This window comes from Neolamprologus multifasciatus, chromosome 9 (assembly GCF_963576455.1).
Source record: "Neolamprologus multifasciatus chromosome 9, fNeoMul1.2, whole genome shotgun sequence".
Classification (NCBI taxonomy): Eukaryota; Metazoa; Chordata; class Actinopteri; order Cichliformes; family Cichlidae; genus Neolamprologus; species Neolamprologus multifasciatus.
The window spans coordinates 6,451,455-6,470,941 of NC_140447.1; the positions used below are offsets into that span (position 1 = coordinate 6,451,455).

Below are 19,487 nucleotides of genomic sequence, written 5' to 3' on the forward strand. Positions count from 1 at the left end.
AGTTTTCATGTTTGTCTGTAACACAGCTCAGGGCTCCATGCTGAACGCATCCATCCAGTGTTATTGATCCAGTACTGATACCAGCATTGGGATCAATACTACAATACACAATCACGTGTCCACGTGATGCAGTTTGAAGAGCAATAAGATGTTTCTGTATGAGGAGGCGGGGTCACAGGAGGTTCACAGAAACTCTGCAGCAGCATCATCAGCTCACATGGAAAATTTGATGATTCACTTCTGTGTTATATATATATATATATATATATATAATATAATTTCATCATTCCAGTTTATAAAATTATGAATTATCTTCCATAAATAGCTTGTTGATTTTCTTTAATCATTTCAATTATTGCCAGCAAAATAGTTCCATGTTTAATCATCTAGTAATGTAACTCCGCCTCCTCCACCGCGTACTTGGTATTACCCAACCAGCTTTCTCTACCAAACCTTCACTGTTTGCTGTGTTTGTTAGCGCAGTCGCTGGTGCCAGAGACGGTCAGTGACTTCACTCTGAGTGTTTGAAGTTTCCATGTCTGTGTGATGTGAAGGCTGCTGGTTAAACTGGGACTCACTGTTTAAAGCACCGAGTGCTCATAGAGAGATGCTCCATGAGTCCCAGTACAGACTACAAACATGGTGGAAACTTAGCTTTGATATCCACACACTCTGCACGTCTGTGAGTAACTGTGATGAAAATGTGCAGAGATCTGTGTACAAACAGGAGAAAGACTGTAAAGACTCTGTGCTTCTAACAGCCTCTGTTAACATATGTGAGGCTGTTTGTTGTTGTTGCCATGGAGCTTTTCACTGTTTGGGTCAGCAGGTCATGTGATCAGGTTTGTTCTGTGAAAGCTGGACGATGGTTCAGTGTCAGGGTTTGTTTGCATTCATCAATAAATATCTAAATAAATCAAAGACTCCATGTTTGTTCTTTCATCATGTGACCTCTGCTCATCCATCTCTGTGTGTATCAGGATACATTTAGTTCATAATACACAGAAAAATCAGAGTTATTACCTGTAATAAATGTGAAAGATTCCTGCAGTGATAACCAGGCAGGACTGAAACACATCCAAGCTGTCACCACGGTAACAGCACCGTCCATCCACAGGTGAGGGGAGGAGCAAAAAGAGGGACTTTCACCATTTTATACTAAAAACACTCAACTAATGTTTCTAATATGAAACAAATAAGCCCACATTAATGTGAGCATTTATTCAATAATAATAATAATAATTTCCTCCTGATCTCATTTCCATAGCAGAGAAAACTGTGGTGTATATTGAGGTGGAGGGTGTGGTCTATGGCTCAGGTGTAGAGTAAGGGTGGGGTGCACCACAGCAGCATGCTGGGACTGCTGAGGGTGGAGGAGGGAGTGATGATGACATCAGAGCTGCAGCAAAGCAGTCAGCAGCACAGAGACCAGTGAATACACAGTCTGTTCATCTTTGCATAGATACAATATATAGCACAATATTGAATGACAGAGACACGCTGTGTGAGCTTCCACAGATACACTGACGTCAGTATCCAGAGTCCTCCTGCTGCTCCCCCCTCAGAGCCCCGTGATCAGCACCAACACATTCAGTTAGATGACAGAGTCCAGCTGCAGCTAGAATCAGCTCCCCTCTGTGAACAACAGCACAGCGTCAGTGTTTCACACTCAGTGAAAGGAGGAAACAGCAGAAGAACACCATGTGTGCTACGTTTCCCAGGACACACTACAAACTGGACAAATACAGAGCAGCACGTGGAAGGACCTGGAGCTGCATTTAAAGAGAAAAGACAGCATGATGTCCTGTATGGACAGGTGGAAGGAACCAAGTCCTCAGCTGAAACACTCGTGTTTGTCCACAGACAGGAAACACAGCAGGAAACTTCCTCACAGAAGTGCAGCTCATGGATAACACACTTCCTGTCAGTCAGAATGAGGCTGGAGCCAAACACAGAAAGGTGTTTTTGTCCAGATGAGCCCAGAGAAGAAACACGAGTGTTCACAGACATCAGAAGCTCAGAGAGGTGAAACATGAGGTTGGAGTCCTCGTCAGCATTCAGAAGAGCTGCTGTGAAACCCTGAGTACTCATGACAGACTCTGATGGCACAAACACATCATGATTCAAACAGAAAGACAAACATGGAGCTCCTGATCCTCCTGCATGAGAACAAGCTGACATGAGCGCTGTGTCTGAGAGTGTCTCCCTGTCACAGTGACAATAACACAGCTGCTGCTCACAGTCATTAAACTGACCTGAGGTCAGCTGCTAGGACGTCTCTGTGCTCCTTACATATGAACCATGTGACCTCACATCAGTGCTGTGGATGACTGTAGTCATAGAAGAGTAGAGCTGTAGCAGGTGGTGTGAGGAGGAGGAGGAGGTGGTGTATTCTAGTTAACGCAGTACTGAAACACTCCAGCAGAGGGCGCTGTTAAGCCCTTATTGTAATACAGTTACTGTGTGCAGTTATACTTCATACATAATCTGCACTTATTTACATCAGACATGCTGTCAGTAAATGATTGATTCTAGATGGCTTTTTTGGAGTAATGACACCAACACTGATCAGTAAACAGGTGTTTGTGTGTGAATAAAGATCAGCAGGTGAATTTATTAAAGTGTGAGTTCAGGTGAAATTAGAGAGGTGTGTGTTAAAGAGTGTGTAACTGCCCACTGTGACGTCACATCCACAGTGTGTCATCAGTGTTTGTGATCACAGTGTTTCTGTTTTCATGTTCAGGTTCTAGTTTAAAGTCCGTCTCTGTCGCTCACACTTTACTGTTAAATGTTTGAATGTTTAAATGTGAGTGTGTGCCTGTGTAACAGCGCCCTCTGGTGGACGAGCTTGCCTCCTGCACTATGAGCTCTGCAGACAGGAATGAGCTTTGAGCAGCTCTATGTAACCCTGGTAAACATAGCTGTCAATAAATAAAAGCCTGTTAGTAAAAACAGTCATAAGAAGTATATTACAGGTGATAAATAATCAATAAATAGATCATAATGGTTAAAAAAACTAATTAAAAAACATCAACAATGATGTAATTCATGGTATAGTATTTCTTTTGTGTTTAAAAACATGTTAAAGGTTAAAAAACGTGCTGATTCACTGTGTTTTCATGTTAATTCAGGTGAAATGGGTAAAATATGTGTTCAGACTCTTATTATAACTATAATAAGAACATAACTGAATGGGACTTGGTGAGTAGTGTTGGTGAGATGAAGCCTCGTGATGAACTGAAGCTTCCATCCAACTGGTCGATTTATGGTTTGACAACACGTTCTCACTCCCAACTCGTCAAATGTGTGACGCATGGTCAGACTCCCTCTGCTTCACTTATCGACGCGCAGGGTCCTCTCATTGAATACTATAGAGCTCCCTTAACGTTGCTTATTGACGACAAGAGATTGCCGCGGAAGAGCCTGTTGTCCGTATATTTATATATTTCCGAAATCACATTGTAGTGACGTATACTGAGCACAATAAATTATATAATGTAAACAACTACCTGAGAAACAGCAGATAAATTAATTATAGGTTATACTTTTGTATCGTTTATTGCATTTATGGAGGGAGTGGTGTATGCTGGGTAATGGCACAGCTAGCGACTGGGTGACTTTATTCACCCGCTTCGGCTGTTATCAGTCCATACAATGGGTGTTATTAGCACAAATCAGTCCCATAGATATGGGCCATCTCCTGCTAGATTGTTCAGAAGGTTGTTATCATCCATCCAGATGGAGGATCACTAACAGGAGCGTGGGAAGACTCCAGAATCCACTCTGGCTGGAATCCGGTGGATACAGCAGTGTTTACAGGTAAGACCGTTTAAACGGACAGCGTGTATAGAATGACTATTAAAAGTCAGCGAGTGTCAGTAATGTTAATGTGGTTATGTTAGTAATACACCGAGTGCTAATATAACAGCTTTAAGATGCATTTGTAGATATTATTACGTATTTTACCGTCTTTATGGTGCTAGCTTAAAGTTACGGTGTAAACGTTAGCTTATATTGTAGTAAAGCTGTTACTGTTTAAACGATGTTAGCACAGAAATATTAGCTTCTGTCATGACTGATGAAGTTACTAGTTAATAAAGTTTCCAGTAAAGTGTTTAATCGCAGCCACAGATTGACAGCAAATATCTCGATTAGCTTCAGTGCATCTGTAATAAATATGTGCAAGTTTCAGTGCTTCGTTTAAACTGTATGATACTTATACTGACCCAGGGTCAGTGTAAAATACAATCCTAGCTGTGTGAACAAAGCCTCCTTTAATCCTGCATGACAAACCTCAGGATGCAGGTTATTATTACTCTTTCCTGCTGGCTCACCTGTCACACCTGAGAGTCTGCTAGAAACTTACAGTGACGTGGACATCATGCAAAGACTACCAGACTCTGTAATACTGTAAATGATCAGTGACTCAGGTTAACACTAAACTTTAAACGGTACCTCTGTGTGTCTCTGTGTGTGCTGAACATTTAGGATTGAGTCAGGCTGCATCAGCTGAAGCTGTTATTTGTATATATCAGTATTTTTTTTAATTCAGGTGTGGGGAAAATACGTAAGACTGCAGTGAAGCGATGCACCAGATTAATCCCTGGCCAAAGGTATCGCACTTAAATCAGACTACTGATCCAGCCACATCAGCCTTTTGTGAGGTCTGTTTAAAGTAGACTAAAAATGAACTGCAGGTTCCTCAGAGGTGGACTGTGAGCACAGAAACACATGTTCATACATACAGCTGCAGCAAGCTTACATTAATTTTAAATAGATTTGTTACTCTGATGTCTGTCTCTGTGTTAGTCCTCTGACAGACTGGTGACCTGTCCAGGTGTGCTCTACCTATGACTACTGGGACAGGCTCTAGCCTCTGTAAAAGAAATTTTCTGTTATTCTCATTTAAAGTATTTAAGTGCTTATGCATATGCTTAGTTGTGACACTGTTATAGATTGTTCAGTGAAAGTTTCTAAAACTAGATGAACTTACTTCAGCAGTTTGAGAAATCCCTTTACAGGTGCTGATAAGGCCAAGGGCACAAAACAGCATAACCATTGATCCGGTTTCATAGCGAGAGACGTGAAGTGTGGTGGGATCAGTTTGTAACTTCCTCCCTCTTCCTTGGAATGCATAAAAGAGTGGGAGCACGACTTCTGTGGCAGAGCTGACATGACTGAACTGTGATGTTTGATGTGTGTTGGCTCTCCTGTGCGCAGTAATAAATAGCTTGATCACAGCTCTTTCTGTGTTGCAGACGTTATTTAAACAATTCCACGACAAATGTGCTGTGTGAAGGAAATTAAATTAAATCAGATCTGAACTGCGTACATTTAAGGAATCTGTTCATATTTAATTGTAATATGAACCAATGATTTTCTGATTGCTGATTCCAAGAGAGTCTTTGTGGAAATCCTGTTTAGCTTTTTGTTATTTTAATTCTCTTTTCTGTTTTCCAGAACAGTTCTCCACAGTCGCTGTCCACATGGGTCAGTGGGACCAGGAAGCACTCTGCTAATGTGGGACTCTGACCAGCAACATCCAGCAAGACCCAGACAGCGTTTTCTATCTCCCAGCTGGAGTTTTTTGTTTGTCTCTGACTGGAGAGTCAGATTTTTGTTGAGCTTCACACTCGCAGAGGTAAGTCAGTTTGCAGAGATCCCTCCCACCCTGGATTTTATGTGCTAGATTTCTTATCTGAAACAGTAATATTTCAGTGACTGCTGCTTATACCACAGGTTAATACACGCTACTGATCCCTGATGGGAGAATCATCACCTCTGCCAACAAAGAAGCCTGGTGGATGTTTGTTTGCAGTCTGATGATGGGACATCGTGCTCTGCATCTTTAAAGTTTGCCTCCTCATTATTATTCATACCCAGTAATGTGAAGTATGCTTATATCTACTATAACTGAACCAACCTGGTGCCTCTTTTAGGTCCATTACTATTTTCTTTTTATATGCTTCCTTTAGCTGGTATCATTCAATCTTTTAGCGACCTGTCTTATCATTTTTATGCTGATGACATTCAGCTCCATGTGTCCTTTAAGCCTCATCAGCTGGATAGGCTGTCCACCCTAGTCCAGTGCTTAACCCAGGTTTCTGATTGGCTTTCAAGCAACTACCTCGTTCTAAATACTAACAAGACCGAGACCATGATCATAGCTCCTCCTGAGCTACATTCTAAAATCAGTCAGGTTCTTGCCTCTTTCTGTCCATCTGTCAAGTCAAATATTCGAAATCTCGGTGTAATATTTGACTCTTCTCTGGGCCTTGACTCTCATGTAAAATCTTTGTCCCGTTCCTGTTTCTATCATTTAAGAAACATATCTAAACTACGACATATGGTTTCCTCAGCTGAATTGGAAAAACTCATTCATGCTTTTGTGTCATCACGCTTAGACTACTGTAATTCCCTGTTTACTAGCTTGGATAAATCTCTTTCTCGCCTCCAAGCCATACAAAACGCAGCAGCCAGATTACTGACTCGCTCTACCAAGCGTGTTCACATTACTCCTATCTTATATTCTTTACATTGGCTCCCAATAGAGTTTAGAATTCACTTTAAAATTCTTGTTTTAACATACAGAGCACTAAATGGCCAGGCTCCAGATTACTTATCCAAGCTTCTTATAAAATACACTGCTGCTCGTCATCTCCGCTCACAGACTCAGAGTTTCTTAGTTGTTCCCCGTACACGACTGAAGACAAAAGGGGACAGAGCCTTTCAGTCTGTTGCACCAAGGCTGTAGAACAGTTTGCCACTACAATTACGTTTGCTTGACTCTGTGGATTCTTTCAAAAAACAGTTAAAAACTCTTCTGTTCAAACAAGCCTTTTGTTGATCTACATATTTTATATTTTTACATTATTTACATTTGATCTTTTACATTGTGTATAATGTTTATTGATTTTACTGTTTATTTTAATATTTGTGTACAGCGCTTTGTGATTGTCTGTCTGCGAAAAGCGCTTAATAAATAAAGTTTACTTACTTACTTACTTACTCTTCATTTATGGAGGCTGTTTAGTCTGAATGTTGGATGTTGTGTATCTCGTGTTCTCTGGGCTTTGTTGTCCTCAGTCTTTTTGCAGGATCAGAAAACAAAACCAGGAGGCGCGTAAATGTTTCTTCTCCATGATGTTTCTTCAAATGTTTCTTCTGGATGATGATAAGACTGTGACACAGGATGCCACCTTTGGTCTTGTGATGAAGCAAAGCTGAGGAAGAAGTGTGATTAAATGGTACCCACATGTTGAGAAGGATGTACAGGGGCACCTGCAGCCAAATCCAAGCCGCCTCAGGTTAGTTGTAGTTGCAGAACGCTATAGGACTGAGACAGCTGAGGCATCAAATGTTTGATTAAACGGATGAAATATAAAATGATCACTTCTTAAAATCTGTAGCAACTTCAAGTCTGTCAGCATGCTGAGCATACTCAGAATGTGACAATATATTTTGTTCAATATTTAATTTCTTTCAGTTGCAATTGTTAAATGAAAAAAATATATATATATTCTTAGCAAACTAATTTATCAAAAAATATATATATACATATATCTGTATTAGTTTTAATAAATTAATTTGACACCTGTATTGAAAATACCATATTGTATTCATACAGAATCAGTATGGTATCATTGTTTGTCTGTTCACTGATTGTTGAAACTAAGAGCTACTTGTTTAGATCTAAAGTATCCAAAGTTGAGCTGAGTTTCTTCACCCCTGTGTGTGTGATATGTGATTTCCTACATGCTGGCAGAGCAGAGCAGCAGTTTGTGCTCACAGATGGTGACGGTGTGGAAAGACGGTGGTGTTTCCTCAGAAGAACCAGCAGAGTCACAAAGGACACCAGTCCATCTCACCACCTTGACTTGCTGACTGATGCTCGTCTGCACTGCACAGAGGAAATCAACTGACCGAGGTTTGTCCAGTGACGTGTTATGGAATGTATATTTGTTTTATGCTTACAGATATGTTTTTCTTGGCAGAGGCTCTGCAGAGGTTAGACAAAGAAAATATGTGCTTTACATTTTACTGTGATTTATCCTCCCTTTGTGTCCTCTTCCTCTGTGAATGTGTTGCATGTGTCACAGATTCATTTTATTAACAGCTTTCCCACAGTGAGTTGCATCAGCATTCATTCACAGCACATTTCAGAAGGATTCAGATTAATACAGTGATCTTATAGTCAGAATTATCCTGACAGACTGCCACTGTAAATTATCTTCCATCGGGTAAATTTTAAAGTTCAGTATTTCAAAGCAGGAGTTATGAAGAATCATACTGGCATTAGGACTAATAATATGTACTTACAAAGTCTAATTTTTCTAATTATGTTAGAATATTGGAAGACAATCAACTTTTAGTGTTTTCCGCATATTAATTATACTGACATAGAGACGGTGACCCTAACTGTACAGAAGCACACTAAACAACTGACAATCTAACAGACATCATTGGCCTGAGCCGTCATGCACAGTGAGTCTGATCCTTTGCTGTGAGAGTATGACAAGCATGTTTCTGGACAGTTTGGAAGAAATAATATCACAATGTTGATCTTTTTTTTCAATATTCCTTCTCTTTTACAACATAATACTACAGAATTAATTCAACTGGACACTCAAAAGACGTCCTTAAATGCTCTTTAAGTGGCAGAACAAACGAACAAACAGTTAATCGCTTACTTGAGATGAAATCTGCTCAGCTACTTTGAAAAGAGCTTCTAACTGGTTCCTCCTTTAACAGGATGACTGCTCAGGGGTAAGGCCATCATGCAGTCCAGCAACCTTTATGGTTCTGCTTTGATTCACCAGGAACTATTAGGGAAACCTTCCAGCGCCTCCTGTGAAAGACACAGGGATAAACACAAACATTTATTAACATGTTCCACAGTCTTCCAGTTTGATTTTCTCATCCTGTGGACAACAACGTACATGGATGCAGGTTTATTGTTTACTTTTGCAAGGTTTATTTACTGAACATATCCAGCTGCAGCTCCACTGTGATCCTGAACTGGATAAGCACTTAAGAAAATGTGTCAATAAATGCACATACATCAGCTTACTATATATATCCAAACAAACTGGACCAATAATGCTTCATTGAGTTAGAGACTTTAACAGTCTCTTCTATGTAAGAATGTCTCGTGCTGATATACCTGCAAAAGGTTTTTCAGACTGCATGTAGCTGTCCTCTATGTCAGCTAACACATTTACATTCATGTCACACTTATTTCTGCTTTCCCAGTCATTATTACTTACATTTTGATTAGATACCTTGAGTTTGTAAATGATGAGATTACATAATTGGAATACAATGTATCCAATTCAGGGTTGCGGGAGGATGAAGCCTATCCCAGCTGATACAGGACAAAGACAGGACAGGCTGCCAGTTTATTGTAGGGCCAACACAATATGTGTAACAGAAAATCCACCTAAATGTTTGATATTTCTTATAATAATCATAATTATGACTATTACTTAAAGGTTTCTTTATGAATACATTTTGATTTTTTATAACCCCTAAAATATAAACCTGAGCTGTTTCAGATTCTGACCTCTGACCTCAGTGACCTGGCTGTGTCCTCACTGCAGCTCCCTCTTGGAAGTACGTCAGCTTTTTGTCTTCCCCCAGTGATCGCATACTGTACCTGCGGAACAAAAAAGGACAAACACTTGCCTTCATTTAAGAAGTACATTCATACAGAGATAATAGAAGTAGTGGTCTCCCTGCTACAGCCACTACTAATGAGCATTAAAGTGTGTAAATCTCACTCTGAGCCCAGAAATCAAAGTGTTTTCTCATTTTCCTAATTCTTTTTGCTCACAACTGCTCTTCTCTCCCCTTCCTCCTTGTTACTTCTGTCATTTCCAGGAAGCAAGAAGCCCACAACGTGCTGGAGGAGCCCAAAACATAAACTGGAAATAAAAGATGGATGTGGGGCACATTGTGAGGCCTGTTTGGACCTCTTGTGGATTTCAGGAGAGGTTCACGTTGGAGAAGGTTGAAGGAGTCTGACAACTGAGCCCCTGCATCTGATTCCTGTTTCACATGAACATTTATCAGCTGACTTCCGTCAGCTGAAAACATTCCTTTGAAGAGTCGCTATCACATGTGAGTAAGTCTAAAACTGAAACAAGATGTGACCCTGTGAACGACTTCCCTAATCCTGCTGGTCTGGATGTCCAGCAGTTCATCTAAACAAAAGGCACTTATAGTAAAACAGATATATGTGTTTGCCATACCATATAATAGCAAGAGAAGATATGACATCTCTCATGACCCTAGGATGTGAGTGTGTATGCCAGAACACTCTGGAATGCACACATAGTCTTTACAGACTACTAAGGATCAAACCTCTATCAATATGCAATTGATTATAAAACTCTAAGCATATATGAGTAAATATTTCTAAGCATAAATGACAATCAACAATATAAACCTGACAGGAACCACTAAGACAAAACCTGGTAGTCTGTTGAAAGCTATGATCTTTGGATTCACAAAGCAACTAAACTGGAAACACATCAGTATAATGGAGTTTTCTTTTTTTCATAATCTTTTTTTTCAGTCATGATCAGCAGATCAGGCCTGTGGTAAAAAGACTGTTTCCTGTTTTTTGTTGCTGCTATTCCTTCCCTCTAAAGAAATATCGAGGTATCAGCAAAAAGTGTTGCCCAGTCATCAGTAGAAATGTCACATGAACCCTAACCACAGTGAACCAGACCAGTTAAATTTTGCACATCACTAAGGATTCACTAACAGTCAGTTTGGTGGGTGCTCCTCAAACAACATACACAAACACTCAGAAAGAGGATCCCGTGCAGGAAGAGCTAGAGTTCATAAATCCTTTTAATACGGCTTTGAAAAAAAGAAACGTATGACAACAAATACAGGGTAAAGTCAGTTGGACAGTCAATCTTTTATTTGTGGTCAACAATGTTCCCTCTAAGCTGCGCATGTGCACCATCGCACACTGCTGGTATGGTCTCTGCGCACAGAAAATCTGTGTTGTGCACACACACAAAAAAAAATCTAACCTGAATTGAAATTAAAATAAATACGTTAACAAGTGATTCTGTTTTGCAGTGTTAGTCAGTAAGTGACCGGTGACTGGCTGCTCCAGCCAATATTGTGATTCACATTCGTATAAACGCAGCTAATCAACGTCGTTGACAGGCTATGACAGCGTCCTTATGTGCCGACACCGGTGTTTTAGCGAGCAAAGCGGCATGGCTGATGTGGAGTGAAGCCACGTTAATGACAACGTGTACAACCATTGGAGATGTGAGCAGGACAGACGGAACAATCCATCCATCCATCCATCTTCATCCGCTTTATCCGAGGCCGGGTCGCGGGGGCAGCAGCCTAAGCAAAGAGGCCCAGACCTCCCTCTCCCCAGCCACCTCCTCCAGCTTATCCGGGGGAACACCAAGGCGTTCCCAGGCCAGCCGAGAGATAAATTATCTCCAGCGTGTCATGGGTCTGCCCCGGAGCCTCCTCCCGGTGGGACATGCCTGGAACACCTCACCCAGGAGGCGCCCAGGAGGCATCCTTGTCAGATGCCCGAACCACCTCAGCTGGCTCCTTTCGATGTGGAGGAGCAGCGGCTCTACTCTGAGCCCCTCCCGGATGGCCGAACTTCTCACCCTATCTCTAAGGGAGAGGCCAGCCACCGAACCGAAAGCACTGTATCAATGCTCGTATCAATACCGATACGCGTGTTGTTGCACCCCTAGTAGGTATGTGTGTGTGTGTGTGTGTGTTTATGTGTATGTGTGTGTGTGTGTGGGGGGGGGGGGGGGGGGGTCAAGATGTCACCCTGTGAACGACTTCCCTAATCCTGCTGGCCTTGAAGTCCAGCAGTTCATCTAAATAAAAGGCACTTATACTAAAACAAATATACGTGTGTGTGCTATACCATATATTGGCAAGAGAAGATGCGACCTCTCTCATGACCCTAGGATGTAAGTGTGTATGCCAGAACACTCTGGAATGCACTCAGAGTCTTTACAGACTACTAAGGATCAAACCTCTGTCAATATGCAATTGATTATAAAACTCTAAGCATGATTATAAAACTCTAAGTGTGAGTAAATATTTCTAAGCATAAATGACAATCTAATAATATAAATCTGACAGTTCCGCCCTGTTTGACATTCATGCTAGAAATTTCAAAGTTATGGACACCTTATTTCTGACAGGTTCACTGCAAAGATTTTTATACTCAGCATCTGTTAATCACCCTAAATTACCGTAGAAGTACACAGTTGACAAGTGTATTAGCAGTTATCCTATTCCTCATTGATCTCATTCAATGGTAAACTGCATCCAACAAGTAAGCAAATGAATTGTCAATGGTCAAAAGAGAAATTAACATTCTCAAAATCATTCCAGCTTTGCGGTGATCACATATCTTTTCTGCAGAGTGGTTTGAGTTCGGCAGGGCGTCATAAATGTCCCTTCCAGTTGTTTCTATCACTGTCCATAGGACCAGAGTCCAAATGTATGTAGAATAGGAATTCAAACATACCAGGTGGTTTTATTGTTTGTCAACGTGGCTTTCAGCTATCTTCAAAGCTGCAGGCCTCGTCAGCACTCCTGTTTATGGCCTCTACCAATCCCTATCACCTCATTTCAGGAGCGCTGCGCTGTCGAATGGAGCTTGGCACGCTCCCCTCATCCTTCAGATGCCCGTCTGTTGTCCACAATCTCCTCTTGTTGGCCTCTGGAAAGCCCCGTGGCACAGCTCTCATTACAGCGCAGCTTTATGGTCATTGCTGTGGCTCCAGAATCTTCTCACGATGACCAATAGGGCCCCAAACAGCACGACCTTTGACCTCAACCACTGCCTGGGCTGTCAGCTATGCCTGGAATGGTTCTTGTTTCTCACTGGGCCTCTGAAGATTTCTCAGGAGATTCCAACCTTTAGGATAATTTCTTCCAGTAATAAGGAAAACTTCTTTTTGGAAAACATGTCAACCAACATCAAACCACATTTCCCCTTTAATTCAGTGAACTTTACTTATAGGCCATCAAAGCCTCATCTGAACATGGATGCACCACTCGTATAGGTTTAATACCTGTAAATGAACTGCTAATCCCACAAATCACTGCAAAAATCATATAAGACATAGAAAACATAGTTTCATGTTAATTCTGGACCCCTCCTCTTGACGCATGGACACTCCCATGAGTCAACTCATCAAAACCAGATTCCCGTCTTAAAGAAAAAGGTTAGTTAGAACATTTCCCAGGCAACATCAGTGCGTCTCCTCCTCTATAGCAGCACCACTCCGGACCTATAACCGTGCAATAAAAGATGTCAGTGTGTTTCGCATATTAAGTTTGCTTAACACACTGACAGGAGCCTGCATACAAACCATCATTGCCTGGAAAACAAGATCTGGAAGTGAAATAAAACATCACATTGCAAACAATTGTAGATCATAAGAGTAATAAAGTATTCAGCATCAAAGACAAGTCTCATGTGCAAGTTTTCTCAAATCATTAAACCATAATTATTGCCATAATTCGCCCCAGACATGGATCATCCCATGTGGTTATTCAACATTACTGCAATTGGTGACTTTCCTTAAGTAATGCCACTCCACTCATTTATCTCTATGAGCTCAACAATAATCAAATAATGAGCCCAACATTAAACTATGCCATAAACACTGCATCTCTCATTTGTTTTCTCTTGTCCCTTGTCTGTCTCTGCTGAATCCTCTACATTCACTCTTAAAAAAAACAAACTTTAGAAAAACACATGGACCCTCCTCGTGGTCAGGCGGAAGTCGACAGGTTCCAGAGAGAGTGATGTGAAAGGTCATAAAGTTAGCTGTGAAAAGAAGTGACACTGGCTTCAACACAGTACAGGGTGGGCAATTTATATGGATACACCATAATAACATGGGAATGGCCAGTGATATCAAATTCTTGTTTGTGGCACATTAATATACGTGAGGGGGCAAACTCCTCCAGATGGGTGGTGACCATGGTGGCCATTTAGAAGTCTGCCATCCTAGATACAACTTTTGTTTTTTCAATAGGAAGAGGGCCATGTGACACATCAAACTTATTGGTAATGTCACAAGAAAAACAATGGTGTGCTTCGTTTCAACGTAACCAAGTAACGTAATTTTTTTTTTTTCGTGTTATGTTTGTTTTGTTTTGGGTTCACCTTTGTTATCTAAATAATTATAACTCCCATGTGAGCTTTTGTCAGGCGTGAAATAAATGTATAAAATGGAAATAAAGAAACAAAGATGAAAAAACAAAGAAAAGAAAAAAAACTGTTTTTAAACAAGGGTTATTCAATTAACTAATTAATTAAGGTCGAAGAAATTGTGTGCCGTATGCGCAATGTTTCGACCCCCCAAGGGTCTTCTTCAGGCACTTGGCACACAAAGAAACGGATGAAAAAGATAGATAGATAAATAGACAGATAGACTTTATTTGTCAGGTGCCCACAATTGAGATGACAGACCTTGAGACCGTACATACAATACACAAACATCACATCGGGGAGATAGGTCAGGCTAGCTAGCAAGGGAAAAAAAAACATTGAAATGTGTAACACAAAATGATAATCCAGGAATGCACAGATATCAACACACCATAACACAATAAAACACAGACAAGCAACATGGGAGAATATTCCAGTGTGTACAGCCAACACGTTCTCACTCCCAAAGCGTAACATTTTACGCTAGGTGACAAATCGTCAACATATTACGTTTTCGGCTACCCACCACGTTCCTGAATGACGACCTCGGAAAAATGAGAAAATATGAGAACCGTATGGACTCAATCTACACATGTTCGCTCTTTTTCTTCAAATCGCTTAGAAACACGCTATTTAACATAATTAAACTCTTGGTTAAGGTCAGGAAAAAGGTTATGGTTAGGGCTAGGGATAAGGTTAGGTTTAGGGCTGGAATACAGGGCTGGAACGTCTATTCCCGCGGGAGCGTCATTGCACTGGATTTCAGCCATAACCCGCCGCGTACCATAAGAACGCCGAAGGTCTCCTTTCGCGTTCCTCAGGAACGCTGCGGGACGTGACAAAACGTTGGCATGTTACGCCTCGGGAGTGAGAACGGGCTGGTACAGCTGGATCTGGGACCACTGCAATCTTCTATCGCGCCTCCAGCTGATTCACTGTCCACATTGAATGGGAGGTAAGCATGGGAGGAAGTGTTTGATTCGGGGGAGGGTGATAGTGCATATCAGTATCAATGTAGATGTTTCGTGCGTGTGTGTGTGTGTATCCCGTGTTCAGCTGAGAGAAAGTGTCACCATGCCCAGTTAAGTGTTGAAGGAGGGACAAAGAGTTCTGTCAACAATCCTGTTATCATGGAGAATTTCTGTTGTTCCAGTCAGCTTTGACTTTGGCAGGCTAAACACGGTCCCGGAGCGAAAAGAAACAAAATAACACAGATAATAAAGATACAGAATTAAAAAAGAAAAAAAGTAATAAATAAGTGTTTTGTTTTATTTTGTTTTGTTTTTTAAACAAACAGAATAACAAGCAATAAAATAAATACGATAAATAATGCAATAAGTAGAGTGCAACAACCTTTAAAAGGTGTTTAAAGTTTAAAAGGTGTCTGTAGGTGAATGTATGTGATAAATTACTCTTTTTGAGGGTAAAGCAATATTGCTGAAACACACAATCGTATGCATCCACAATGATTAAAAAGATTGACATACAAGTGCATTATTTCTCATGAATAAAAGCTCTTCACAGAAACCATGTGACAGTCTGGACCATGGCAGAAGTTAATCTACCATCAGAGCTTGTAAGCAGCAAAGTGCCAGGCAGTGTCACAGAACACACCCACCTTCAAATGTTGTTGAACCTGTTTAAACTACAAACAATGGGACCTTTTAGACACTGACAGTTTCACTTTGTATGACTTGATGAGTAAATATGCAGAGTATAAGTTATCTGCAGAGGACGATGCAAAGATAACTTTATAAGAGTTCAGTTGTACATCTTTGTCCTTCATAAACAGGACGTTTGGTCATTTTACTGAGACTGGGTCTCTCCCTGAAGGACCATCACCATCTGGGTCTGCTGGATGACAGAGGAGGAGCAGCCGTTTGGCTGGGCTTGAAAGCATGATGCCGCGGCAATGTGAATAGCCCGGACACGCTGTGGAAGAGCCCTGTATGCTGGGCAAGGTTGTGTTGGAGCAGTTCCTGGAGGGGCTGCCTGCGGATATGGTAGGGTGAGGGCACTGCCACAGAGCCACGAGTGTGAAAATGGTGGTTACTGGTTAATGGTGGGCTCCTTTGATCAGCTCCATCACCTAGCGGGGGTAGGGGGTCGTGGTTTGGTCCCGCCTTGGCTATTGTGGTTGATGTGGAGGTTGGGATGGGCTTAGGGCACCTGGAGGACCCCTAGAGACGTTATCCCTGGAGGGCTTAACCCGGGGGTTGTGTTCATAACCTGGTTAGTGGCTCTGGTCGCTCTCAGAGGTTGTTCTCCTCGTGGCCGCGTGCAGCGGGGCTGGAGGATGGTCTGTGCTGGCGGACGTAGGTTACTGGCCTGGTGGCCTGGCTGCCCCTGAGTGGATCCGGGGCGGGCGTGGGGGTTTGGGTTTCGGGGGTGCTTCGCCTCCGTGCTGGGGCTCTGGCTGGGCCTTGGGGGCTTCGGTCCTCGTCGGTGTGTCGCCGAGGTTGTGGGCGGGTGTGTGCACGGGGGCTCAGCCCTGGCGCAGGGGGCCTCTTGTGCATCGGCCTAACCGGGGAACTCTTGAACTGGCAGGGAGGTTGTTCCATCTTTGCAGGAGTCCACTCTGCAGGTGGGGGAGAGACATAGGAGAGGTGGAGAATAAACTTAACCTGGGTGTCTGTGTCTTGTGTAGTCTGGGAGATGATTGAATGTTGGGGTGGGTACAGTTTCCTCTGCGGTGGGGTGGGGTGGGCTGCCCCGGGTCCTGTGGGGCTTGGCGGTGCTGCTGCCGTAGGCCCCGGTCTGGATGGGCCTGGGCTCCCTTGCCTTGGTGGATACCAGAGGATGGGGGTGCATATTGGGGTCAGCGGGGGAGCTGGCCCTAGGGAGGGACACCCTCCCCTCCCTTCTTTTCCTCCCCATCCCCGGCTGCCTCCCTCTTCCCGCTCCACCACACCCACCCACACAGGTAGGGCTTTGGGGTGCGGGTGTGTCACCAGGGTGCAGGGGAGACATTCCCCCCCCCCCCCCCCCCCCCCCCCCCCCGTCCTCTTCTGGCCACCTGTGCCTCAATTTTATCTCACAACGACATCCACATTACTTACACTCTCATAACACACACACATATATATATATATATATATATATATATATATATATATATATATATAGGGCCTTGAGGGTGGGCACGTTAACGGCGTCCAGTAGACGGTCTGTGTATTCAAACCTACCTCTGGCGCCGGTGCCCACCTCTCAATTTTAAATCCATGTAGACCGGGACAGGCATAGAGGGGCCGTGCTAACACCTGCTGCTCTCTGGCAGCAGCACCATGCTCTCCCTTGTTTTAAATACACTTTAGAGCAACACGCAGCAACACTACACTTGAGCGGGAGGAGGGAGGTATGGGGTCTTAACACACCCCCGTTCTCTGCTAGCCATCGGTGCGGGGGGGCTGGGAAGAGATGCTGGCTGTCCGATTGGCCTCCCTGCTGCTGCGGAGCCTGGGGCGGTCTGCTTGCCTCCACCCCGGAGGGAAGGGTAACATCTCTTGGGTCTGGGTGCCGTTTCCATCTCTGGGGGTGAGGATACCTGGACCCGGGGTATAGAGTATGTTTGGGGAGTGTGATTGTGTGTACATGTCCATTTACGTTTATTCCTACGTTGGGTGAGTGCTGAGTGTTTGTATATGTGTGCATGAGGGTGGGAATGCATGTCTGTGTCTGTGTGTGCCTGTTTGTCTGTGTCTATATGTCAGGTCGGGTCTTAGACTCCACCTCTCTGGGAACTCCCAGGCCCTCCAAAGTGTGGAGGCCTATCTCCCCTCACCACACTCCCTGCCGGTGACTGATGCCCTCAGGGGTCGGTGCATTGTTGGTTCTTGGTGTCCGGGGCTGGGCGCTCAGGTCATGTGCCAGCTCACTCCCGGTGGCTACTTGGCGGGGCCTGGCGCCTGCTGCTCGGTCAGGCCTCTTCCGGGGCGCGGGGGGCCCTCGGGCCTCCGGCCTCTGTGCCTGCGGCTCGGTTCACTCTGGCACAGCTGGCTGCCGGCGGAGCCGGCGGGCACGCCGGTGCAGCCCCCTCTAGCTTCTGCCCGGTGGCTACTGGGTGACCCCTCGTCTGGGGATCCTCAGCCCTTCCCATGAAGGTGGCACGGATGCCCCTCCGGTGGTCCTCCTTGGGCTCTTGCACTCTGGGGCCTCTGGATGTCTGGGGCCTGGATCTCCTCCATACTGCTTCATGCCCTGGGGGACAGGGCTATGGCTCTCTACATCCTCTAGCAGACCATTACATGGGGAAACCATTTGAATACAAGCGCGCCGATCCACACAGGTGTGCACATGGGTGTTCACTGTTCGTAGACTTAAATCACACCTTTCTTGGCTGCTACTTCAAAGCACATTGTGCGCTGTCTGTCCTGCGTGCTGCACAACAACATTCAATATTTAGTATTTACTGCTGTTTACACTTAGCTAGATTAATGCGATGGTGTTGTGTATAGTATGTTGCTTTGTTTTGTTTTTTTTGCTTGTTTTCTATTCTTTTTCTCTCAACAGGTGATCCCGGAGATATTTTTTCTTCCCCCCTTTCTCACTGTCCCTCTCCCCTTCTGTTTTTCTTTTCCTTCCTCTTTCTTTCTCCCTTTCCTATCCCTCACTCATGTCTGTCCCGTCTGTAACAACTGAAAATAAAATAAATAATAAAAACAAAGGTCGATCAAATGGACCAATACGGCAATGCCATGATGATCCATTTGGCAAAATAAATCCATTGGGTATCCTTGTTGGTCTTCAGACAACAATTCTGACGGCTAAAGAACCAAATGGGACAGGCGAAAAAAAAAAAAAAAAAGAAAAAAAAAGAAAATGGTGGTTACCCTAGCAGAGGATCACCTGGCGGCCAGAGCAGAGGGGCCTGAAATGGTGAGACAGCCTTGTGAACATCCCCATGCACACAAGCCTCAGTGCCACTGTAAGATATGTTTGCACTGATTGCCGATCACGCTTCAACTGAGTCTTCCTCAGTCAGAAGGAATGGGACTCCACAGTGATGTAGTTCAAATCACTTTAATAAGGAGGTGGCAGATGACATCAACAGGATGTATAGCGTTGGTAGGGAGGCGATTGCATTACAGTATTCACATGCAGGTAAAGGGGGTGTGAGTGTGTATATGGGTGTGTGTGTGGTCATCTGTAAACAGAAAGAACAAGCATTTGTATTAACCGCTATGGATAGCAGTGTACCCCTTATACAGTACTGTGGGTTTCCAGCGTAATGTTATACAATCTGCCATAGCCT

At 43.4% G+C, this 19,487-nt stretch overlaps 2 long non-coding RNA genes across 4 annotated transcripts in view; one reads left to right on the top strand and one right to left on the bottom strand.

Annotated features, from left to right (window-relative positions):
* Positions 1-19,487, bottom strand: part of LOC146510921 (uncharacterized) — a 161,734-nt gene that overhangs the window by 126,803 nt on the left and 15,444 nt on the right. The window lies entirely within an intron of this gene.
* Positions 279-11,481, top strand: LOC146510925 (uncharacterized). 3 transcript variants are annotated; one of them, XR_014876234.1, is made up of 5 exons: positions 279-3,819; positions 5,461-5,641; positions 5,740-7,307; positions 7,766-7,927; positions 9,880-11,481. It is a non-coding gene; the product is annotated as an uncharacterized LOC146510925 (long non-coding RNA). The 3 variants fall into 3 exon arrangements; XR_014876233.1 differs by lacking the exon at positions 9,880-11,481 and having other exon boundaries at positions 7,766-7,959; XR_014876235.1 differs by lacking the exon at positions 9,880-11,481 and having other exon boundaries at positions 7,771-7,959.